The sequence below is a fragment of the Triticum dicoccoides genome, chromosome 7A (genome assembly GCF_002162155.2).
Source record: "Triticum dicoccoides isolate Atlit2015 ecotype Zavitan chromosome 7A, WEW_v2.0, whole genome shotgun sequence".
Taxonomy (NCBI): Eukaryota; Viridiplantae; Streptophyta; class Magnoliopsida; order Poales; family Poaceae; genus Triticum; species Triticum dicoccoides.
The window spans coordinates 2,434,635-2,447,174 of NC_041392.1; positions in this window are offsets into that span (position 1 = coordinate 2,434,635).

Sequence of the window (12,540 nt, forward strand, 5' to 3'; positions counted from 1 at the left end):
ATTTTTTTTGTCAAATGCATGGCAGAAGCAGTGCCCATTGATTCTTTTAGTGATTTAATTATTAGCAACTGCCTATTGTTTTCAGGTGTACATAGTAAGAGAGAATGAGCTGACGACAACTGATGATGATGTCAACTCCAAGGACGAGGATCTAAAGGTTACTACCGAGGGCAACAGCACAAGAGCCAACGATGACAGCAACAACGAGATCGACCTAGCAGCAGCCAATGATGTTGGGCCGCCGTCAGTGGAGAATATGAGACTGAGAGCCCTAGTGTCGAAGGTGGCGACAATCCAGGATGCTCTCAAGGCGGCGAATGAGGAGGTGGGGGAGCTGGAGTTGAGTGTGAAGAAGGCCGCACAGGCTGTGCGGCAGATAGCGACGAAGGTTGTGAGTTGTGAGACTGAGGCCGGAAGATGAAGCCATGACATGCAAAGTTTAGTTGGCACTCTTACTAGCTACACCGAGTTCATCTTCAAAGACTTGTCAAGTTTCTGCTCACATGCTAATAATTAGTGGCCACATCCAATCACCCAAGCAAGGCAACGTCAGAAGCATGTACGGTCCACTTGAGGAGTTCAGCATGTCTTGTGCCCTTTGTTTCAGTCTTTAATATCTCCTCTCTGAAATCCAATAGAGATATTGATCTCCTCTAACATGCATGTGTGAGCATGAGCTGACAGCTTTGTATAAACTTTGTTCCCCTTTAAAGTTCTTTGCAAGTTTCTTTTTGCTGATCGGAAATTCCAGAAACCGAGACGGGTTTTCCACTCTCTATCTCCGAGTCTCAAAGTATTTACCAATGTGGCATGAAGACACTACTCCCTCTGGAAAAGGAAGTGATGTTCATACGAATTGCCGAATTCTCAGTCTAAGTATTTGAAATAATGCCGTTGGTCAAAGTCTGACTACATGTCCAGATCAACAACAACAAAAAGTTCTCTATGTGTCCTAGTAGTAGTACCAAACAAAGTACCATACATGCCAAGAGCTGGCATTGCACAGTAGTTAGTACTAGGAAGGAGGTGGAGCAATATAAGGTGAGGTTCAACTCAAATGAAACAGATATTTTCTCCCCAACTAGGGGCCTGAGGCTAGGGGGTCCATTGTCCCCATATCTTTTCTTGCTATGTGGTGAAGGACTATCTGCTTTGATTGCCCATGAGGAAGAACTTGGGCATCTAAAAGGGGTGCAGGTTTGCCGTGACTCCCCTTTCATCTCTCATCTACTCTTTGCTGATGACTCTTTAATTCTTATGAAGGCAGATGCTTCTAATGCTATCACACTCAAGAATATTCTTGATGATTACTGTCAGGCCTCAGGGCAAATGGTGAGTGCTGCAAAATCTTCAATATATTTCAGCCCCAACACAAGTGTTGATGGCAAGGTGGAAATTTGTCAAATCCTTGATATTATGACAGAATCTTTGTCTGACAAATACTTGGGCCTCCCCTCAATGATTGGTGTTGATCGGGTTGACTGTTTTAAACATCTTATTGAAAGAATTCAGAAGTTGGTTAATGGATGGAAAGAAAGAACCTTGTCTTATGGTGGTAAGGAGGCTTTAATTAAGGCGGTGGCTCAAGCTATCCCAACCTATATGCGATGGGTGTATTCAAATTTTCAAAGAAAATTTGTAAGGGAATAACTGATACTATATCGCATTTTTGGTGGGGTGATGGTGAGGATCAACACAAATTACATTGGTTTGCTTGGTGGAAGATGTGCATCCCTAAACTTTGGGGAGGCATGGGTTTTCATGACATTCATAGCTTTAATTTGGCTATGCTCGCTAAGCAATGTTGGAGGCTCATTGATAACTATGATTCTTTGTGTGCAAAAGTCCTAAGAACCAAATACTACCCCTTTGGTGATTTGTTAAATTGTGAACTAAAAAAGGGTTCGTCATATGTTTGGCAGAGTATCTGGGCAGGGATACAAACTTTCAAGAAAGGCTGCATATGGAGGGTAGGAAATGGGATGAAGATAAACATCTGGGAAGACTGCTGGATACCAAATAGTATATCGAGGAAGATTATAACAGTCCGGGGCAACTGTGTTCTGACGATGGTGAATGAACTTATAAATCCTGTCACTGCAGAATGGGATGAAGTACTAATACGGGACAACTTTTGGCATATTGATGCGGAGAGGATTTTGCAAATTCCGATCTTTCATCATGATACGTAAGATTTTGTTTCTTGGCACCTTACAAAGTCGGGCAATTTTTCTGTCATGTCTGCCTACTACAGGCAATGGGAGGACACCTACGTATCAAATAACTCAAATCCCTCTGGAATAAGTGGCTCCTTGGCTCACCCAGCGTGGAAGAAACTTTGGAGCTTAAAGGTACCAAGTAAGATAAAAATATTCTTGTGGAGATGTTTACATAATGCAATTCCTTGCTGTTGCGTGTTAGCGAATAGGCATATAGCTCAATCAGGACAATGTCCACTCTGCTTGAAAGAAGCGGAAGATGTTGCACATATGGCGTTCAAGTGTACCCAGGCTCACGAGATTTGGAGGAGCCTAGGCGTACATGAAATAATAGAACAAGTGGCTACACCTGGCAGATCGGGGGCGGAGATACTGGAGATATTTCTCTGCGACCCAGCGCATCAAACACAATATATGGACTCGGTTGATCTAACTGAGTTGATTGCTGTGGCGAGCTGGTATCTATGGTGGCGAAGAAGGCAATTTGTGCGACAGGAAGAGGTTCAATCTCCTGTTCGATCAAGCCAGTCTATCCGTGCACTTTGTTTGAATTTTGTGAGAGCAGCGAGCAAACCTACAGCAACCCATCGTTAGAACCTATGGAGAAAACCGATGCTGGGCCAACTTATTCTTAATGTTGATGCTGCGTTCTCGGAAGAGGAGAATACAGGTGCTTGTGGGGCAATTATAAGGGATAGCAGCGGTATGTTTGTGGGCGCGGCAACGGCTAAACTCGAGCACGTGGCAGATGTGGTGTCAGCGGAAGCAGCCGCACTTGTGGAGGGACTCAAGTTAGCCAGTTCTATTGGTGCCAACTCTATCTTGGTACAAATGGACAATTTAATCATTGTGGAAGCAATTCAAAAGAATAATGGCCATTCAATGATCGCTGCTCCTATTCTTGACGTCTGTCGAACTCTTCTTCACAACTTTGGAAAGGCTTTATTAGAGCATTGTAACCGTGAATCTAATATGGTAGCTCATGCGCTAGCTCATAATGGACGTATGGATCCACCAAACTTGTGGTTGGACGCACCTCCCGACTTTATTTCTGAACTTTTAGCGGACAATGTAAGCGTTGTTTAAATAAATAAAGCTAGCCATGAAGGCCTTTTCCTCGAAAAAAGGAAGGAGGTGGAGCAAATTAAGCCTCAGATCTGAGCAAATTTCATCTCATGAGGATGATGAAGAAAATTTCTTCATCTTTCGCTTGTAGCCATTCAAAACCAAGAAATAAACCATCAAGCATATTACTGTCGTGTTAAGAAATCACAAATCAAATCAAAATGGACAAGTAGCAGAGCAGAGTGGTTACATGAATCATGATTCAAGCCTTCTTCTCCGGCCCTGGCGCGTCCAGGGTGACGGCGGCGCATGTTGGGGAACGTAGCAATTTCAAACAAATTCCTACGCACATGCAAGATCATGGTGATGCATAGCAACGAGGGGAGAGTGTGATCTACGTACCCTTGTAGATCGACAACGGAAGCGTTTGGTTGATGTAGTCGTACGTCTTCACGGCCCGACCGATCAAGCACCGAAACTACGGCACCTCCGAGTTTTAGCACACGTTCAGCTCGATGACGATCCCCGGACTTCGATCCAGCAAAGTGTTGGGGAAGAGTTCCTTCAGCACGACGGCGTGGTGACGATCTTGATGTACTACTATCGCAGGGCTTCGCCTAAGCACCGCTACAATATTATCGAGGACTATGGTCGCAGGGGGCGCCGCACACGGCTAAGAATAAGATCACGTGGATCAAATTGTGTCTCTCTGGCCAAGAGGGGGAGGCCGGCCGGCCACATATGGCGCGTCAGGAGGAGTCCTACTCCCTCCGGGAGTAGGACTTCTCCCCCAATCCTAGTTGGAATAGGATTCATGAGGTGGAAAAGAGAGAGAGAGAAGGAGGAGGGCGCCGGCCCCCTCTCTCCTTGTCCTATTCGGACTAGGGGGGAGGGGCGCGCGGCCCAAGCCCTGGCTGCCTCTCCTCTTCTTCCACTATGGCCCATTAAGGCCCATATAGCTCCTGGGGGGTTCCGGTAACCTCCCGGTACTCCGGTAAAATCCCGATTTCACCCGGAACACTTCCGATATCCAAACATAGGCTTCCAATATATCAATCTTTATGTCTCGACCATTTCGAGACTCCTCGTCATGTCCGTGATCATATCCGGGACTCCAAACAAACTTCGGTACATCAAAATGCATAAACTTATAATATAACTGTCATCGTAACCTTAAGCGTGCGGACCCTACGGGTTCGAGAACAATGTAGACATGACCGAGACATGTCTCCGGTCAATAACCAATAGCGGAACCTGGATGCTCATATTGGCTCCTACATATTCTACGAAGATCTTTATCGGTTAGACCGCATAACGACATACGTTGTTCCCTTTGTCATCGGTATGTTACTTGCCCGAGATTCGATCGTCGGTATTCCAAATACCTAGTTCAATCTCGTTACCGGCAAGTCTCTTTACTCATTCTGTAATACATCATCCCGCAACTAACTCATTAGTTGCAATGCTTGCAAGGCTTAAGTGATGTGCATTACCGAGAGGGCCCAGAGATACCTCTCCGACAATCGGAGTGACAAATCCTAATCTCGAAATACGCCAACCCAACATGTACCTTTGGAGACACCTGTAGAGCTCCTTTATAATCACCCCGTTACGTTGTGACGTTTGGTAGCACACAAAGTGTTCCTCCGGCAAACGGGAGTTGCATAATCTCATAGTCATAGGAACATGTATAAGTCATGAAGAAAGCAATAGCAACATACTAAACGATCGGGAGCTAAGCTAATGGAATGGGTCATGTCAATCAGATCATTCACCTAATGATGTGATCTCATTAATCAAATAACAACTCTTTGTCCATGGTTAGGAAACATAACCATCTTTGATTAACGAGCTAGTCAAGTAGAGGCATACTAGTGACACTCTGTTTGTCTATGTATTCACATATGTATTATGTTTCCGGTTAATACAATTCTAGCATGAATAATAAACATTTATCATGATATAAGGAAATAAATAATAACTTTATTATTGCCTCTAGGACATATTTCCTTCAGTCTCCCACTTGCACTAGAGTCAATAATCTAGTTCACATCGCCATGTGATTCAACACTAAGAGTTCACATCACCATGTGATTAACACCCATAGTTCACATCTTCATGTGACCTATATCCAAAGGGTTTACTAGAGTCTATAATCTAGTTCACATTATTTATGTGATTAACACCCAAAGAGTACTAAGGTGTGATCATGTTTTGCTTGTGAGATAATTTTAATCAACGGGTCTGTCACATACAGATCCGTAAGTATTTTGCGAATTCTATGTCTACAATGCTCTGCACGGAGCTACTCTAGCTAATTGTTCCCACTTTCAATATGTATCTAGATTGAGACTTAGAGTCATCCAGATCTGTGTCAAAACATGTATCGACATAACTTTTTACGATGAACCTTTTGTCACCTCCATAATCGAGAAATATTTCCTTATTCCACTAAGGATAATTTTGACCAATGTCCAGTGATCTACTCTTAGATAATTATTGTACTCCCTTGCTCAACACAGTGTAGGGTATACAATAGATCTGGCACACATCATGGCATACTTTATAGAACCTATGGCTGAGGCATAGGGAATGACTTTCATTCTCTTTCTATCTTCTGCCGTGGTCGGGCTTTGAGTCTTTACTCAATTTCATACCTTGTAACACAGACAAGAACTCTTTCTTTGACTGTTCCATTTTTGAACTACTTCAAAATATTGTCAAGGTATGTACTCATTGAAAAAACTTATCAAGCGTCTTGATCTATCTCTATAGATTTTGATGCTTAATATGTAAGCAGCTTCACCGAGGTCTTTCTTTGAAAAACTTCTTTAAAAACACTCCTTTATGCTTTGTAGATTAATTCTACATTATTCCCGATCAACAATATGTCATACATATATACTTATCAGAAATGCTGTAGTGCTCCCACTCACTTTCTTGTAAATACAGGCTTCATCGCAAGTCTGTATAAAACTATATTCTTTGATCAACTTATCAAAGCGTATATTCCAACTCCGAGATGCTTGCACCAGTCCATAGATGGATCGCTGGAGCTTGCATATTTTGTTAGCACCTTTAGGATTGACAAAACCTTCTGGTTGTATCATATACAACTCTTCTTTAATAAATCTATTAAGGAATGCAGTTTTGTTTATCCATTTGCCAGATTTCATAAAATGCGTCAATTGCTAACATGATTCAGACAGACTTAAGCATAGATACGAGTGAGAAACTGTCATCGTAGTCAACACCTTGAACTTGTCGAAAACCTTTTGCGACAATTCTAGCTTTGTAGATAGTAACACTACTATCAGCGTCCGTCTTCCTTTTGAAAACCCATTTATTTTCTATGGCTTGCCGATCATCTGGCAAGTCAACCAAAGTCCATACTTTGTTCTTATACATGGATCTCATCTCAGATTTCATGGCCTCAAGCCATTTTGCGGAATCTGGGCTCACCATCGCTTCTTCATAGTTCGCAAGTTCGTCATGGTCTAGTAACATGACTTCCAGAATAGGATTACCGTACCACTCTGGTGCGGATCTCACTCTGGTTTACCTACGAGATTCGGTAGTAACTTGATCTGAAGTTTCATGATCATCATCACTAGCTTCCTCACTAACTGGTGTAGGTGTCGCAGAAACAGTTTTCTGTGATGTACTACTTTCCAATACGGGAGCAGGTACAGTTACCTCGTCAAGTTCTACTTTCCTCCCACTCACTTCTTTCGAGAGAAACTCCTTCTCCAGAAAGTTCCCGAATTTAGCAACAAAAAGTCTTGCCTTTGGATCTGTGATAGAAGGTGCATCCAAAAGTCTCCTTTGGGTATCCTATGAAGACATATTTCTCCGATTTGGGTTTGAGCTTATTAGGATGAAACCTTTTCATATAAGTATCACAACCCCAAACTTTAAGAAATGACAGCTTAGGTTTCTTGCCAAACCATAGTTCACACGGTGTCGTCTCAACGGATTTAGATGGTGCCCTTTTAAACGTGAATGCAGCTATCTTTAATGCATAACCCCAAAACGATAGTGGTAGATCGGTAAGAGACATCATAGATCGCACCATATCTAATAAAGTACGGTTATGATGTTCGGACACACCATTATGCTGTGGTGTTCCAGGTGGCGTGAGTAGTGAAACTATTTCACATTGTTTTAACTGAAGACCAAACTCGTAACTCAAATATTTGTCTCCGTGATCAGATCGTAGAAACTTTATTTTCTTGTCACGATGATTTTCCACTTCACTCTGAAATTATTTTCAAATGTTTCAGACTTATGTTTCATCAAGTAGATATATCCATATCTACTCAAATCATCTGTGAAGTTCAGAAAATAACGATACTTGCCGTGAGCCTTAACACTCATCGGACCGCATACATCAGTATGTATTATTTCCAATAAGTCAGTTGCTCGCTCCGGAGAACGGAGTCTTAGTCATCTTGCCCATGAGGCATGGTTCGCAAGCATCAAGTGATTCATAATCAAGTGATTCCAAAATCCCATCAGCATGGAGTTTCTTCATGCGCTTTACACTAATATGACCTAAATGGCAGTGCTACAAATAAGTTGCACTATCATTATTAACTTTGCATCTTTTGGTTTCAATATTATGATTATGTGTATCACTACGATCGAGATCCAACAAATTATTTTCATTGGGTGTGTAACCATATAAGGTTTTATTCATGTAAACAGAACAACAATTTATTCTCTTACTTAAATGAATAACCGTATTACAATAAACATGACCAAATCATATTCATGATTAACGCAAATACCAAATAACACTTATTCAGGTTCAACACTAATCCTGATAGTATAGAGAGTGTGCGATGATGATCATATCAATCTTGGAACTACTTCCAACACACATCGTCACTTCACCCTTAACTAGTCTATGTTTATTCTGCAACTCCCGTTTCGAGTTACTAATCTTAGCAACTGAACTAGTATCAAATACTGAGGGGTTGCTATAAACACTAGTAAAGTACACATCAATAACATGTATATCAAATATACTTATATTCACTTTGCCATCCTTCTTATCTGCCAATCACTTGGGGAAGTTCCGCTTCCAGTGACCAGTCTCTTTGCAGTAGAAACACTTAGTCTCAGGCTTAGGACCAGACTTGGGCTTCTTCACTTGAGTAGCAACTTGCTTGTTGTTTTTCTTGAAGTTCCCCTTCTTCCCTCTGCCCTTTTCTTGAAACCAGTGGTCTTGTCTACCATCAACACTTGATGTTTTTCTCGATTTCTACCTTCGTCAATTTCCGCATTACGAAGAGCTTGGGAATCGTTTCCGTTATCCCTTGCATATCATAGTTCATCATGAAGTTCTACTAACTTGGTGATGGTGACTAGAGAATTCTGTAAATCACTATCTTATCTGGAAGATTAACTCCCACTTGATTCAAGCGATTGTAGTACTCAGACAATCTGGGCACATGCTCACTAGTTGAGCGATTCTCCTCCATCTTTTAGCTATAGAACTTGTTGGAGACTTTATATCTCTCAACTCAGGTATTTGCTTGAAATATTAACTTCAACTCCTAGAACATCTCATATGCTCCATGATGTTGAAAACGTCTTTGAAGTCCCGATTCTAAGCCATTAAGCATGGTGCACTAAACTATCAAGTAGTCATCATATTGAGCTAGCCAAACGTTCATAACGTCTGCATCTGCTCCTACAATAGGTCAGTCACCTAGCGGTGCATCAATGACATAATTCTTCTGTGCAGCAATGAGGATAAACCTCAGATCACGGATCCAATCCGCATCATTGCTACTAACATCTTTCAACACAATTTTCTCTAGGAACATATCAAAATAAACACAGGGAAGCAACGACACGAGCTATTGATCTACAACATAATTTGCAAAATACTACCAGGACTAAGTTCATGATAAATTTAAGTTCAATTAATCATATTACTTAATAACTCCCACTTAGATAGACATCCCTCTAATCCTCTAAGTGATTACGTGATCCAAATCAACTAAACTATGTCCGATCATCACGTGAGATGGAGTAGTTTCATCGGTGAACATCACTATGTTGATCATATCTACTATATGATTCACGCTCGACCTTTCGGTCTCCGTGTTCCGAGGCCATATATGTATATGCTTGGCTCGTCAAGTATAACCTGAGTATTCCGCGTGTGCAACTGTTTTGCACCCGTTGTATTTGAACGTAGAGCCTATCACACCCGATCATCACGTGGTGTCTCAGCACGAAGAACTTTCGCGACGGTGCATACTCAGGGAGAACAATTCTTGATAATTTAGTGAGAGATCATCTTATAATGCTACCGTCAATCAAAGCAAGATAAGATGCATAAAAGATAAACATCACATGCAATCAATATAAGTGATATGATATGGCCATCATCATCTTGTGCTTGTGATCTCCATCTCCGAAGCACCGTCGTGATCACCATCGTCACCGGCGCGACACCTTGATCTCCATCGTAGCATCGTTGTCGTCTCGCCAAGCTTGTGCTTCCACGACTATCGCTACCGTTTAGTGATAAAGTAAAGCATTACAGCGCGATTGCATTGCATACAATAAAGCGACAACCATATGGCTCCTGCCAGTTGCCGATAACTTAGTTACAAAACATGATCATCTCATACAATAAAATTTAGCATCATGTCTTGACCATATCACATCACAACATGCCCTGCAAAAACAAGTTAGATGTCCTCTACTTTGTTGTTGCAAATTTTACGTGGCTGCTACGGGCTTAAGCAAGAACCAATCTTACCTACGCATCAAAACCACAATGATAGTTTGTCAAGTTGGTGCTGTTTTAACCTTCGCAAGGACCGGGCGTAGCCACATTTGGTTCAACTAAAGTTGGAGAAACTGTCACCCGCAAGCCACCTATGTGCAAAGCACGTCGGGAGAACCGGTCTCGCGTAAGCGTACGCGTAATGTCGGTCCGGGCTGCTTCGTCCAACAATACCGCCGAACCAAAGTATGACATGCTGGTAAGCAGTATGACTTATATCGCCCACAACTCACTTGTGTTCTACTCGTGCATATAACAACAACATATAAAACCTAGGCTCGGTTGCCACTGTTGGGGAACGTAGCAATTTCAAAAAAATTCCTACGCACACGCAAGATCATGGTGATGCATAGCAACGAGGGGAGAGTGCGATCTACGTGCCCTTGTAGATCGACAACGGAAGCGTTTGGTTGATGTAGTCGTACGTCTTCATGGCCCGACCGATCAAGCACCGAAACTACGGCACCTCCGAGTTTTAGCACACGTTCAGCTCGATGACGATCCCCGGACTTCGATCCAGCAAAGTGTCGGGGAAGAGTTCCGTCAGCACGACGGCGTGGTGATGATCTTGATGTACTACTGTCGCAGGGCTTCGCCTAAGCACCGCTACAATATTATCGAGGACTATGGTGGCAGGGGGCGCCGCACACGGCTAAGAATAAGATCACGTGGATCAACTTGTGTCTCTCTGGGGTGCCCCTGCCTCCGTATATAAAGGACCAAGAGGGGGAGGCCGGCCGGCCACATATGGCGCGCCAGGAGGAGTCCTACTCCCTCCGGGAGTAGGACTTCTCCCCCAATCCTAGTTGGAATAGGATTCATGAGGTGGAAAAGAGAGAGAGAGAGAAGGAGGAGGGCGCCGGCCCCCTCTCTCCTTGTCCTATTCGGACTAGCGGGGAGGGGCGCGCGGCCCAAGCCCTGGCTGCCTCTCCTCTTCTTCCACTATGGCCCATTAAGGCCCATATAGCTCCTGGGGGGTTCCGGTAACCTCCCGGTACTCCGGTAAAATCCCGATTTCACCCGGAACACTTCCGATATCCAAACATAGGCTAAGCTAATGGAATGGGTCATGTCAATCAGATCATTCACCTAATGATGTGATCCCGTTAATCAAATAACAACTCTTTGTCCATGGTTAGGAAACATAACCATCTTTGATTAACGAGCTAGTCAAGTAGAGGCATACTAGTGAGACTCTGTTTGTCTATGTATTCACACATGTATTATGTTTCCGGTTAATACAATTCTAGCATGAATAATAAACATTTATCATGATATAAGGAAATAAATAATAACTTTATTATTGCCTCTAGGGCATATTTCCTTCAGCGCAGAGCTCCTCGTCCTCCTCGAGCGTCGCTATGTTCTCCGGAGTCAGCGTGAGCTCTGTGATGATGTGGCCGCCGCCCTCCTGGCCTGGGTATAGCGACGTCCTGCTATCGAACTTGTTGTCCCTGCCGTGACGGGGCGTCCCCCACCCAAAGTCGCAGCCGTACATGTCGAACCGCGACGAGCTTCTCATCATGGTCCCTGTTGGGTCGAAGAAGTGCAGCGTGCAGACCATGAGCTCAAATCCCAAAGAAAACTGAAGCTGATGATCAGCTGCTGATCGAGTCAGTTGGGAATAAAGACGAGCACCTCGCGAGCAAACAGGCAGGCTGGCCCGGTGGAGATTCCAGCGGACCGCAGCGGCGCACCAAGCGACTGCTGCTCGCCGTCGATGGTCGAGAAGCCAGAGAGGGGGTGGAGGGGCTCACGTCGCCGTCGTGTCCGTCGCCGTCCGTCGTTAGCGCCTTGCCCGATGGCTAGCATTTTTTTAGGGAGTGGGTAGCAGAATGGGCGCTAACGGCCCTGCTCGCGTTGGGCGGCCCACCAGGCCAGATGCTCACTCACTCAGGTCCTAGCTCCTTTGGTTGACTCTACTTTAAAAATAAATATATAACTTAAAAATATAACCGTTCAAAGAAAAAACTTAAAAATATAAAAAAAGAAAGTTAATCAGTGACCAGTTGTCTTTTCTAACAAAAAGTTCAAGAAATTGACAAAAAAGTTTGCAATTTTTTAAAATATTTCATGGTTTTCAAAAATTGTACTTTTTGAAAAAAAGTCTCATTTTTTTAAAAAAAATTGTGGATTTGCAAAGGTTCACAAATTTGAAGATTACTTGCAACTTTCAAAACAAAGTTCATGTATTTCGAAACACAAAATCACGGATTTGAAAAAATCATGTGTTTAATTTTTTATATATATTCCAAAAAAAGTTTGAGAATTTGAAAAACTGAGCACAATTTTTTAAAAAGCTTGTGAACTAAAAAATAAGAAAAAACCAGAATAAAACAGAAAAGGAAAAAACATTAAAAAATGAAACCCCAAAAAATAGTCCAAAAAATGTATAGAAAACTGGTCAAAAAAGAAACGAAGGGGACGAAGGTTCCCAAGACTAGTATG